At 32.1% G+C, this 12,735-nt stretch overlaps 1 non-coding gene across 1 annotated transcript; it reads left to right on the forward strand.

The window, feature by feature from the left end:
- On the forward strand, window positions 1-73 carry Trnar-ucg. Its single transcript has one exon. It is a non-coding gene; the product is annotated as a tRNA-Arg (tRNA).
- Window positions 74-12,735: the final 12,662 nt, after the last annotated feature.

Here is a 12,735-nt window from a genome sequence, read left to right on the forward strand (position 1 = left end):
GACCGTGTGGCCTAATGGATAAGGCGTCGGACTTCGGATCCGAAGATTGCAGGTTCGAGTCCTGTCACGGTCGCGAAACTTTTTTATTTTTTTTTTAATAAAATAACTACAGATAGAATAAATTTAACACACACAGACCTGTAAAAATATTTAATATTTATTGCTTCGCTTTATAATATATACTATGGCCAAACACATAGTTACACCAAAGTTACCCAGACCGCCATTTCGTTGTTTTTTTGTTCTATTGCGGTGCACAAAAGAATATGAAATCTTATTGATTTATACAGGGTGTCCCAGGCTGAGCCTGCATTAGTTTTTAGAGAACTGCAATATTAAGATCGGAGATTTTTCGCACATCATTGTTTCACAACTATCGATTAAAAATATTTTCAATATGGCGGCACGCGGCACTTATTTTAGCCCCGTTTTTTATTACATATTTAAATTCTCTGTAAAATTTTATAAATTTTGATATCAAACACTCCGTCTGACATTATCTTTTTTTGAGTAAAAAAATATTTAAAATTTTTGGAGGAAAAAACTGCCTGTCAAAAAATTATATAGCAGTTAATATAAATTATACTCGTATAATTACCTCAGCTATTGTGTTATAAAAGGTTAAGAATTGAATTGTTCAAATCTCATATAATATTAGCCGCAGCTGTCATGGAATTGAACTATTAAAAATTATTTTTATTAAATGGAAACCCACTTTTTTATTCCACTAGTGAAAAGGTTTTTTAATTCGTTACTTTTTGATTATATACCGGGTGCGTATCAAAAGTGGCTCACCATAGGCGTGACTAGGCTTGTTAATAAGGGGGGGCAAAGTTAAAGATTACGAACCAAAAAAAAAGAAAGGGAGAAAAAATAGCACCGTAGGCGAAATTTTTTTTTTATACGAGGGTGCGCAAAGTAACATTTTCCTTATATTTCTATTAAAGCTTTTCCTACGTTTTTTTTTGTGGGTTTTCGTTTGAGGTCTTTCTTTTCATTATTTATGCTGATTAGGGGGGGCCATGGCCCCCAGGACCCCCGTGGGCACGCCTATGTAGCTCACCTCTATAACGAGATTTGGTAAGTTAGTATATGACATAAATTATGATTAAATGACGTATTCAATTGTTTTTGGCCACTCCCTGCTTCACCGGAAATGACTACAATCTTTGATTTTTAAATGGCACCCTCAGTATATTTCTACTGTATGATCGAAAAAAAGGCGTCCAGTTGGCTGGGAAATGACGATCGATAACATTTGCCATATAAATTTACATATGAAATAACAGCGATCTTCTATATTTTTCGCGATTTTATCATGATTTTATCTAGCTTCCTTTGACATTAAGTGTCAAACAATCAGGCAATTTATTTCCCTTTGTGAAAAAACTAATTATAGTCTGTCCAACGAGAAGATCCTTGACAGTGATAGATGTGTCTGTCATTTTAATTTCAAAGTAGTTTATTTTATTTTACAAAGAAATAAGTTGGTACAACTGGAACACATAGCAGGAAATTAATATATGTATTTAAAATTTGACTGACAAGTAACTTCAAAATATTGTGAAAAAAAAACTGTATAAAACTGAAAAAATGTAATCGAGTTATTTTATTTAATAAAAAACGGTATGTGTTAATACAAAACAAACAAAAACAAGCCACCGCATACCAAAAAATATAAAAAAGAACTATTTCTTACTTTCAAGCTTTATGAAACTTCCCTGATTTATGATTATATTTATCAATATAACTTATGTACAAATACAAATTTGTAATATTCCGCAGCAATAAATAAAACAACATAAATAAAACAAACTATTTTATTAATAATAACACTTACCAAATTTTATACCTCACAGGTTGATTAATTAACTTAATTTTTTTAAACCAGTACCTTTTGACATTATTTTTCTGCAGTACTAGAATCCATTACCTATCGTGTGATGTCGATATTTTACAGCTACTCCAGTTTTTAGTATGTGTTTAATATGGCCCTTATTGATAGTAACTTTATTGGGGGGTGTATCTGTATAAGACTTTCTGCCTGGGCAGCGAGTATTAACCATAAACTGTGCTCTGGGTTCTACAGTTAATTTTCACTCGATTTTTCCTCCGCTTGACTTCAAAAGACACAAAACACTCGTAATAACACGAATCAAAATGCATCATCTTCCAAAACGCAGGGTATTTGACAAAAGTTGTCACAAAATTATAACCTATAATTTGGCAAGACTTTGACAAACGTCAAAAATCTAAAGGCGAGTTCATACGCATCGGCGTCCGTTTGTCGTTCATCGTTCCGTCAAACCAATAAAATTGAAATACGATCTGTCATTTTTGAAATAAACCAATAAAACTGGTTAAAAACAACAAGTGACGACGCATGACGAATTTATATTAAAACCCATCCATCGTTAACTTAAAAATCATTAGAAACTTTTTTTTGTAAAATAAATAGATTGGTATGGGACGTCATCTGCTTTTCTTCTGTCATCGTCTGTCGAAATCTTACCTGAGAAAAACAACAGAGTATATTTGAATTTCGTATAGTATAAATACTGCTGCTTGAAAAAAAACGTTAATTAATTATAAAACTTTAGTGGCAAAATAAAATGACTTAATAAATTTTATTAAATTTTGCCACTAAATTTTCGTTCCAAAAATACCATAATGTCATATACCAAGTGGTTTTTTATAACCGTTTTTAAACTAAATTTACTGCTTATTTAAAGCCCCTTCTCTCTATAAGTTCTAAATTGAAAGAATTAAAATAAAAATTAACAGTAAGTACTGTTTAATAGCGTCTCCTTCAAAATGTTCTGCTGCAAAAAATGTCAGGTTGCCGCATTTATTTATTTATTTTCTGACATTGTGATTCGTTTTGACACTTTAGTTTTATATTACGAGTTTTTGGTTTAAATAAATTATGTTGTGATACTAAGCTTAAAAATTTTACCAGCAGACCTTGCAGTCGAATATTGTTCTTTTTAGAACCTCTTTTAGTGCGAAGTGGGCAGTGGTGAAGCTATGGGGGGTGATGGGGGGGATGCTCCCCCCCAATGTATAATTGAGTTGGGAAATTAGTCATGACAACGCGGCGCGCGACGTCTAAATCCCAAATTTGTCAAAAATAATAAAAAAAAAAATTGCCGCTGTACTAATGTGAAGCAGATATTGCCATCAACTTAGATTTACCAAAAATAATAACAACTTGGGCCACTTTGAAGACCAGACGACTAGTCTATGCTAATATATGTATAAAATCCTTAAGTGACTGACATACTGATTAATCACGATCCTGCTCAAACCACTCAACGTAAGAAGGTCAATTTTGGCATACAGGTTGATTCTAGGGTGTAGAGGTTCGATAAGAAGGGATTTTTCGAAATTCCAGTTCCAAGAGGGTGAAAATACCCCTCAAATATTACAATATTTTTTTATTTAAAAAACGGTCAAGTTTCCGAAAAAACGCTTAAACACGTACATTTTATTTTGTTTTTTACATATTTTAAGATTTTTTAAAAATGTATACAGGGTGTTTCGTAAACGCCCTGTATAAAAATCTGGTAATTGATTAATCACGATCCTGCTTAAAGCGCTTGACGTAAAAAGCTGATTTTTGGAAAACAGATTGACTTTTGGGGTGTAGAGGTTCGATAAGAAGGGATTTTTCGAAACTCGAATTCTAAGGGGGTGAAACTATCCCTCAAATATTAAAATATTTTTTATTTAAAAACCGGTGAGTTTTTCGGAAAAACTCTTAAACACGTATATTTTATTTTGTTGTTTTACATATTTTAGGATTTTTATAATATAATAATATAATTTATACAGGGTGTTTCATAAAATATGACCATTGAGTAATCACGATTCTGCTTAAACTGCTTGACGTTTAAAGCTGATTTTTGGCAAACGGATTGACTGTGGGGTGTAGAGGTTCAATAAGGAGGGGTTTCTCGAATCTCAAATTCCAAGAGGGTGAAAACGCCCCTCAAATATTAAAATATTTGTTATTTAAAAAACGGTTAGTCTTTCGGGAAAACGCTTGGATAAGCATAATTTATTTGTTTTTTTTACATATTTTAAATTTTTTTAAAAAATCATACAGGGTGTTCCAAAAAGTTGGGTAATTTCTTAACCAAGATTCTGCTTAAACTGGTTGACGTAAAAAGCTTATTTTTGGCAAACGGATTTTTCGATAGTCAAATTCCAACGAGATGAAACTACCCCTCAAATATTACCAAGTTATATAATAATATCGCCATATTGTTTTTTCTCATGCTGACATAAATGTGAGAAAATGTTATCCAGTTTGTATGTTAATGGAAATTCTTGCTTTGCTTTATCATCATCATTACAAATGATTAATTCGACGTGAACGACGTCGCTGGTACACGCTAGTTATTAAATAAAATATTAAGGATGGTACGATTTTATTTTAATTTTAGAGTTGTCATAACAATAATTATTTATGCATGTTATAATGTTCAATAATGTTAAATTTAAATTTTAAATTAATAAAACAATTTTTTTAAAACAATGGTTTTTATTCCTATCACGATACGTTATTACACGTATTATGGTCTCTAAAAAAAAGTAGGAAGTTGGGAAAATTGCTTGTCCTCCCCCCCCAAAAAAAAGTTCTAGCGTCACCACTGGAAGTGGGTACAAGATAGCTTAATTGCTGTAAAAAACTCATTAAAAGTTTATTAGAATATTTTGAACGGGAAAGCGGTAGTAATGACCCTTTAGTGCCGTTAAGAAGATGAGTTTTGTTGATGTAAATAGTAACTGTTAATTTATTTTTGTTTTCTAAAATATTTTGATTAAAAGAAAACATATAAAAGTCAGTGGTGGCTCGTCAGGTGCAGTAGGTAAAGGGGCACTTTACCAAAAAAAATACTCAAATTAAAGAAAAAACTTTACTGCTTAAAATATTAATTTAGTTTAATATATTTATATGTATCTAAATAATAAAATGGTAATTTTTTATAAATTATTTGTTTTCCGGGCGGACCTCTGCATAATAGGTCCACCGCATCGTTAATTCCGGCCGAAAAAGTAGCATTATCAGCCTGCACGCGCCTACGTTTTCTCGAAGCCACAAGTGAAGTGAAAATACAAAATGCATATGTGAGCCGAGCGCCTGCCCGGTTTCCATGGTAACGTGACGTCAGCCTAGCGGCAGCATGTAAATTCCTAAGGTAAATTCCCCGCCCCGAAATTTTTTATCGGCGACCGATGTGAATGAGTTTTTGGCCGGGTCGCTTCGTCTTCCTTTATGCTAATATTCGGCTACTTCGGCGAGTAATTAACCGTGTAACGACCGTAAAGTTGTTGTTGATTATTTATTGTTGTTTGTTAATGGTTTTGTTGATTTAACTTGTTAATTTTTGCTGTTTGTTTTGTTGTTGTGTTTGAAAACTGTTTTGTGTATGCGTATGTGTTAACAAATCAACCCAATCAATGATTTGGTGTGCAATTTGAAACATGAAAAATTGAGCTAATTTACAAAAATTAGTAAGGTTAGTAAAATAAAAACACTAAATCACCACAATACACCAAAACACTTTTACTTTTACACTGAACGCGCGTTTTGCTAACCATGTTAGCATCATCAGCAGATGATTATAAATTGAGTTTATTTGCTGTGTAACACCAAAGGTTCCAACCCTCAACTGTAAGGTTAGTAATATAAATAAGTCAAATTTATTTTGGTTAATATTGCTTAATAAACATTAATGTAATAATAATTAATCTAATAATTGAATAATAATTGAATGGCTCTTCGGTTGTAACCAACAATTTTTTCAATATCGAAATTTCAGTGAAAAAACCGAGGAAAAAAACGTTATACCTATGAAAATTACAATCTTATTTCAGTGAATTCTCTATTTTGAAAAAAATGTCGGTTACAACGTTTTTCGGGGAAGCCCTTCAATAAATACAGTGTTCGCCATAAAGATGGATCCATATGGACGGTTTTTTTGGTATTAGAGTTTAAAAAAACCTTTTTGTGGCAATCAATTCTACTTAAAAAACAATTTAAAATGCACCAAGTCAAAGATGAAACATAATTTTGTTGGTCGCCTTTTATAAAATAATAATAATTTAACCAATTTTTAAAAATTTCTGTTAAATATTTTGTTTTGACAGCTCCCAGATGTTAGCTGTCAACTTTGACTTGGCGTATTTTAAGTTGTTTTCAAAGCAGAAGTGATTGCCACAAAAAGATTTTTTAAAACTCTAATATAAAAAAAAAGTCCATATGGATCCAACTTTATGGGGGACACTGTATATAATGTTTATTATATTTAATTTAAATTTAATTATATTTTCACTGGAATGCAAAATAATGTGTTTATCGAAACCTGGTTGTATCTCTTTTTACATAATGTATTTTAGCCCAAACTAAAACGAAAATATTATAGATATTAGTGTATAAATAATAACAAAAAAAAATGTTGACAAAATGGTGAATGCGCCAAAAAAATTTCTCCTGCGACGCAGCTTAAAAAAATAACTCTTCACCTCATTTTATACCCACGAGCCGCCACTGATAAAAGTGGGCAACGCTGTGCCGGTCAAGTTTAATCACGTGATTAAAAGTTTATTTGGTATGAACTGTAACTCATTTTTATATTAGATATCCTTTGTAAACATCGACATGCTGTAAACATTATCGGTCTAATTGAATAATCTTGTATACGTTTCAATATTAATGACACACCTCAGTTGAGCTTAACTTGGTTATGTGCGACTCGACAATCCTATCATTCTATATTTTGAATAATACCAACATTATTCACATCGGTCCACGTACCGTAACATAATTTAACAGGAAGCATTTGTTGTTTAGTCGAACGTAAATCACAGACTGATTGACGATCGCAAACCATTTTACCGATCTAAATATTTGGGTAATTGAATTTTATCGTTGATTGCTCTTTAACTTTACGCTGCTCTTCGATTTTAATTTTAAAATTTAGTTGTTATATCGCTCGTTTTGAAAAAAAAATATTGATGTGATGTGGTGGACGTATTTAAAAAATTATAGGATCGGGTAAGTATTCACAGCAAATTTCATCTCTACCGGGTGTCAAAAAATATATTAGACATGTTTAGTTTTTGAGGAAAACGATATGGTACGAATTACGTACACTAAGTTAAAAGAGTACCTATGTATAAAATATTTCGATGTATGAAAACTACATATACAGGGTGTCCCAAAAATAAATGCAAGTATTTTAAGGGCTGGTAGATCTCGATAAAAGAAACATATTTTCTCTTTATCGTTTTTCAAATAAGCTCAAAATAACGGAGTTATTTTACTTTAAAAATTTCCAAAAAAAATATTTTTTGCTAAAATTTTGAGAACCACTGGATCTTTTCTGAATTTTCTTTCTTGTAAATTTAATCTAATACCTATGTTGCCATATTATCAAGAAATTATGTTTTTTAACTAAAAACTAAAAAAAGTTCTAAAAAATTTTTCAAAAAATTTCGAATTTTCAAAACATTTTTTTCGCGAAAAAAACCTCATAGGCGTGTTTCTGGGATTGAACTATACTACCAGTTAAAATATTTGCACTTATTTCTGGGACACCCTGTATATATAAAACTATTCGTCATTTTTACTCATACGGTTTCCCGTTTATGAATAAATACTTAGGGTAAACTTATTTTAGCTGAAATTACTGATACAAAGAGAAAAAATCCAGTAAATAGAAGCATTCTCAAATAAAAAATCATAAAAAATTATCTGCGGAAATGCATCATTCTCTTTTTCCGACTTTAGAATGACTAAAATCAGTTACATGAAGACATGTTCTGGCTTTACATTCTAAAGACATTTTTAAACATAAACACACAAAAAGCTCTTGTGCAAATAATGTCATTTTCATCTTGAAATACTATAGTGTTAACTTTAGAGGAACTGAAATCAGTTACATAATATCTTTCTATTTAACATTCTAAACGTTCTTCTAAATATAAGTTTAAGAAATGTTAATAATAATGTAGAGAAAAGGGCCGGCTACACGCAGAGGCTTTACCGAAAAAATACTTGCCCAAACTGGTTTGTATCGGGAAGACCGTGTGTGTGGACGGGAAAACTGTATAGCCGGAGTCTCATGCACCCGAAATCCGATGGTACGACATCCGAAATTTGAAGTTATCCTGTGAAATAAAAAAAGCCTGTCACATACATCCGAAAGTTCGTTCCGAAATTTGACAGTTTTGACATTTAGACCTGTCATTTCCTATCAACAGTATCAACATTATTACATGTATTATTGGAGAAACACTTATAAAAATAACTTCCTCGCCAAATATCCCGAAAATGCCCCCTTCCCACTAAACTTGTTTTAAAAAACCAATGTTTTAAAAAAAAGTGAGGTTAAAAAACACACGATATCGTACGTTAAACAAAATTTAACTTTTACGACGCCGGACGATTAGTTAAAAATATCCGATAAAAATTGGTGTCAAAATATTTCGACCAATAGGAGCACCGTCGGATCGTCGTGTCATCGGATTTCGGATGCATGAGACTCCGGCTTATCTCGTGTAAACCGAAAAGCGCGGCCTGTGCTTTCGTCATCTTGCTGAAAGTTTTGGTTTGCGCAAACCGGTTTGTGGCGGTATAATTTGTGCGTGTGGAAGGGGATGACAGCCTTCGGTTCTGGGACGCCGAAATAACCTAAAATATAGTAGTATTTTATCTATAGTATTATTTTTATCTTTTTTTATCTGGTTCTGTTCGTAACTCGTTAATTAGGTTGACATGCGAATAAATCCTCCTTTTCAAAAACCATTTTTTATTCCACTTCGATCTATATTGTTTTCTTTTATGTTTCTTCAGTAGCAAACAGGCAGAAGAATGCACTTAAAATAAAAAAAAAATCGTCGTTTAGCACATAGCCCGAGTCAAACGATAATAATTAATCGTACACTTGCCAAGTGTCCTGGCCGGTTAAAAGACGCCCAAATCGTATTTTTAATCATATCTCAATTTTTTCAAATGGAACGAGGGTGGCTCATTACAAACTTGGAAAAAGCATTTTTTACGAATAATTTGATACCACACACTTTGTATTTCCAGTCAAATTGTCGTTATGAACCGCATGTTATAATTTCAGATAAACCATATGCGAAAATGTCAAAAGTTGACATATGACATGTCATTCTATTCAGAGTATCATTTTATATCGAATAAAGTAAAAAAAAAATACCGAGGGTGCCATTTATAAATCAAAAGTTGTAGTCATTTCCGGTGAAACCGGAAGTGACCGAAAACAATTGAATATGTCAATCGATACTAATTTATGTCATATACTTACATACCAAATCTCATTGTTTCATCTGAAAAAATAAAAAAGTTATAGGGGTGAGCCACTTTTGAGACGCACCCGGTATAATAGTTTGTTCAGATGGTGACATTAAATAACAATTTGTGAGTCTGGTTAAAATTTTCGGATGTGTTTTCTAAATAAAAATAGAAAAAAGTCCACTTATTTTTCCAGTCATAAATATTTGGCCTGGCTGAAAATTTGCGGATGCAAAAATATGGCAGATTTTTAAAATCCATAGCCCGTACTTTGTCATGCTTGAAATTTAATGGATCATTTGATATTATCATAAACTATAATCAAAAGCAAGTCTGGCTGATTCATGAAATTGGCGAATGAGTCTGGCGGCATCTTGAAAATGGCAAAAATTACAAAGTTTTTGCTCTTATTTTCCCGGATTGGAAAATTTGTCACGTGATAAAAAATACTATAATTATAATTTTATAAAAAATACACGTCTGGCTGTCAATTTACAATCACGAAATCCCCGCCATACGCACAAGTCAGGTAGTTAAATGAGGAGAGGAAGCGGCATTGTATAATCGGTATAATTGAACATGCCGAATTTAGCGCGTCTGACGAGTGTTTGAACGAGCCTAGCAAGGCTTTCGTGATGTTCAACATTAGCCAGACTATTATTTGCAGCTGTAATTATAATATAAACTATCAATCTGACACATTTTTAGGACCGCGAAAATAAGGACAATGGTTTCAATAATTTTTATCCAATTTTTCACCTGCCAGACATATTACCCATTCTCACAGATTAGCCAAACTATATTTTTTCTTAACTGTACAGGGTGGTCGAAATTGGTCTGTTTTAACAGAGAAAACCTATTTCCTGACTAGATAGAGTAAAACCGATATAGATGTCATGGGCTCGATTTCTGAGACACGTTTAATGGTTTGGTTTGGTAAACCGCCTCTTGATATTTTCACTGCCAACTGAGATACGGGGTGTTTTTGAATATTGCTTATAACTTTTTTATTTTGAGGAATAATAAAACTCTGTAAAAACGTTTTATGGCACTTTTTTAAGCACATTCAGTGGCGTAGTCAGTTTTTTTCTATACTTGCTCTTTTTGTCACAAATAATGAAAAATATAATTTTTTAAATGGAAATCATAGTTGGCTATAAACTTAAAAAAAAATGCTGGCGTTTAACCCTTTTCAACGATATAAAGTTAGGGGTATCTATTTCTAAGTATGAAAGAAAGATTAGGTTTTTTATCTTTATATCGAAGCGGGCCTTGATTTTGTGTTGATGTATGTGCCTAATTATTTTTTATCACAATTTAATATTCAATATTATTATTTATCTGCATAATTAAAGACTTTTGGAAAGGTAAATTAACATTCTATATTAGTATTAGTAATTACAATTGAAATCGATGCAATAAAGAAAGAACAAGACTAAAAAACGTATTTTTTTGTGCGGCGAATATAGTTTTCTAAAAAAAAATCATCAAAGATGTTCAAACTGAGCACCTCCTTGTTGAGTACACAATAAACATCTTTTGCGCACAGAGTTACAACGATTTATTAGGCGAACTAGTGTAATGAGTTCAAAAGCTTGCCTAGTAATCTTCTGCAATTCTTCTCTCGTCCCAATTATTCTTCCCTTATAGATAAGGTCTTTTAATTTCCTCCACAAAAAAGTTGAAAGGAGGTAAATTACAGAACCTAGCAAGCCTAGATATGGGGGCCAAGATATGGGGCTCCTTGTTCCAATAAATTATCCATTTAATAGTGCAATTGTAACCCTGGCGTTTTAATTGTAAAATGGTCATACTAATATTGAATGTTGATTTACTCATTCAAAAGTCTTTGATTATGCAGATAAATAATAATATAGAATATTAAATTGTGATAAAAAATAATTAGGCAACTATAGGTCAACACAAAATCAAGGCCCGCTTCGACACAAAGATAAAAAACGTAATATTTCTCTCATTTTTAGAAATAAATACACATAACTTTATATTGTTGGAAAGGGTTAAACGCCAGTATTTTTTTAAGTTCATAGCCAACTATGATTTCCATCTAAAAAATTATATTTTTTATTATTTCTGACAAAAAAAGCAAGTATAGAAAAAACTGACTATGCCAATGGATTGTGCTTAAAAAAGTGCCTTAAGAACGTTTTTACAGAATTTTATTATTGCGCAAAATACAAAAGTTATGGGCAATTTTCCAAATAGTAAAAAATTATAAAAGACCCCGTATCTCAGTCAGCAGTGAATATATGAACAGGCGGTTTACGCCATTAGACGTGTCTCAGAGATCGAGCCCATGACATCTATGTCGGTTTTGCTCTATCTAGTCAGGAAATAAGTTTTCTCTGTTAAAACAGACCAATTTCGACCACCCTGTACATACATACATCTCTCACTAATAGAACTATTTTTATCGCTGGAAAAAAAAGTTGAAAAACTGAAAATTATGCATTTCCGCAGAAAAAAATTCGTGACTTTTATTCGGAAAGGCTTCACAAAAATGGTAGAAGAAATAGGGGTTGCATTTAAAATTTTAGGGGTAGGTGTCCTGGGGGTCAAAGGGTTGAAAGTAATACGACAACCAATGCCTCAAAAATTGTCCCCCTTGATATGTAAATTGACGTATTTCGCCAAATTTTCATACTATCATCGATAGAGGAATATTACATACTGTTCGTTTTCAAATTGTCACCCTGTATATGCGTTCTAGAAGGCGTTAGGAGTACAAATATCAACGAAATGTTAAGATATCTTAACATTTCGTTGACAAATATACATACAAAAATTTTCCTGCGGATATGCGTCATTTTCATTTTTCGGACTTTAGTATAGCCGAAATCTGTTACATCAAAACTAGTCTTCCGGGTGAGTAAAAAATAAAAAGTTTCCGCACAGTTTTTTTGTGTTTTTATAATCGGAGAAATGTCTAAAATTTAATACAAACATTGATATAAATGTAACAGGTTTCGGCTATTCTAAAGTCAGAGCATTTTTTTCTATAAAATGACAATCAAAAATTTCCGCAGACAATTTCTTGTGTTCTTATGTCCAGAAAAATGACTAAAACACATCCCAGAAGCTAGTTTTAATGTAACAGATTTCGGCTATTCTAAAGTCCGGAAAATGAAATTGACGCATTTCCGCAGGAAAATTTTTGTATATTTGTAATCCTAACGCCTTCTAGAACGCATATATAAAGTCATTTTTATTTTTTATATAACAGATTTCGGCTAAACGAAAGTTCACCCAAAACATGAATGTTTTTATATCTTAAAAAAATTGTGACAAAAAACGACTCGTGTCTAGAATCAACATACGTTATCCTATTTGCGGTTTGGCAAATCTCCAAATACTTTCGCAGCTGATATCCATTCGTCAGTTTGTGATGA

Source organism: Sitophilus oryzae, unplaced genomic scaffold (assembly GCF_002938485.1).
Source record: "Sitophilus oryzae breed Bouriz unplaced genomic scaffold, Soryzae_2.0 scaffold_1396_pilon_pilon, whole genome shotgun sequence".
In the NCBI taxonomy this organism is placed as follows: domain Eukaryota; kingdom Metazoa; phylum Arthropoda; class Insecta; order Coleoptera; family Curculionidae; genus Sitophilus; species Sitophilus oryzae.